General features: G+C 46.8%; 1 pseudogene; it reads right to left on the bottom strand.

The window, feature by feature from the left end:
• Nucleotides 1-263, bottom strand: LOC115838050 (annotated as a pseudogene).
• Nucleotides 264-1,199: the final 936 nt, after the last annotated feature.

The following is a 1,199-nucleotide window of genomic DNA, read 5'->3' as shown; positions in this document are numbered from 1 at the left end:
TCAGTTCTTCCCGGGAAATGTGACTTCAGCCCAGCGCTCGTCCCAGGCTGTGACCCAGGATGTGGAGCAGAGGGACTTGTACACACACTGGTACAATTCACACACAGAGATATCGCCTCCTTTAGCGGTCATTGCCTTCTGACAGCAGTGGAAGTCCAGGTAGTTCTGCCAGCAGTTCCTGGTCTGGTTCTGGTTGGGAAGCAGCTGTCAAAAGGGGAAGTCTTGTAGTTCTTGATTTTGGTCTTGATGTCTTCTTCTGCCATGGTGCTGAATCCCAAAGGCACCCTAGATGCAACTTCCGTATTTAAATTTTGTAGTTGAGTGACTGAGGTTCCCACTGTTGGATCTGACATACAGAGAAGAGCAATTACAGGGCTCTTCAAAGATGCAGGTGCTGCCCTCACAAATCTATTCTGCAAAGAAATCACTGGTCAAGGGTATATCTTCTGGACCTTTCCAGCTGGGATGAGTAGGTCTAAAGTGACTAATGCACTCCACCATCCCAATCTCCCTAAGCCTTCGGATCCCTTGCTCTACATTAAACCAAGGGAGATCAGGCATTTCCAGCTCACTCACAGTGGGCCATCTTCTAATCCATATTTCAGCTGACTAGGCAAATAAACTATTAGAACCTTTTTTTTAACTCCCTGAGCTGCAACATTAAATGCAGAGTCCCTAATTAGTAGGCCCAAATCAATAAATTCAGCCCGATCCAACTCTATGTTTCTTCCATCTTTTTATTTATTTATTTATTTATTTATTTGAGACAGAGTCTTGCTCTGTTGCCCAGGCTGGAGTGCAGTGGCATGATCTTGGACTCACTGCAACCTCCACCTCCCGAGTTCAAGCAATTCTCCCTGTCTCAGCCCCCCAAGTAGCTGGGATTACAGGAGCCCACCACCACGCCCAGCTAATTTTTGCATTTTTTTTCGTAGAGACAGGGTTTCACCATGTTGACCAGGGTGGTCTTGAACTCCTGACCTCAGGTGATCCACCCGCCCTGGCCTCCCAAAGTGCTGGGATTACAGGCATGAGCCACTGTGCCCGACCTGTTCCTTCCATCATTATCCTACAACCATAATATCCATTCCCATGCCTGTTCTCCAGATTTCTGTTTATATAAATTAGAAAACTCAAGCAGTTCTTTTTGAGTGTAGCACATGTCCTGATGGGTCAAACTCTCAGCCTCACCTCTAGGG

This window comes from Nomascus leucogenys, chromosome 13 (genome assembly GCF_006542625.1).
Source record: "Nomascus leucogenys isolate Asia chromosome 13, Asia_NLE_v1, whole genome shotgun sequence".
In the NCBI taxonomy this organism is placed as follows: Eukaryota; Metazoa; Chordata; class Mammalia; order Primates; family Hylobatidae; genus Nomascus; species Nomascus leucogenys.
Note: the sequence above shows the minus strand (reverse complement) of the source record. Positions and strands in the feature narration are given on the sequence as shown.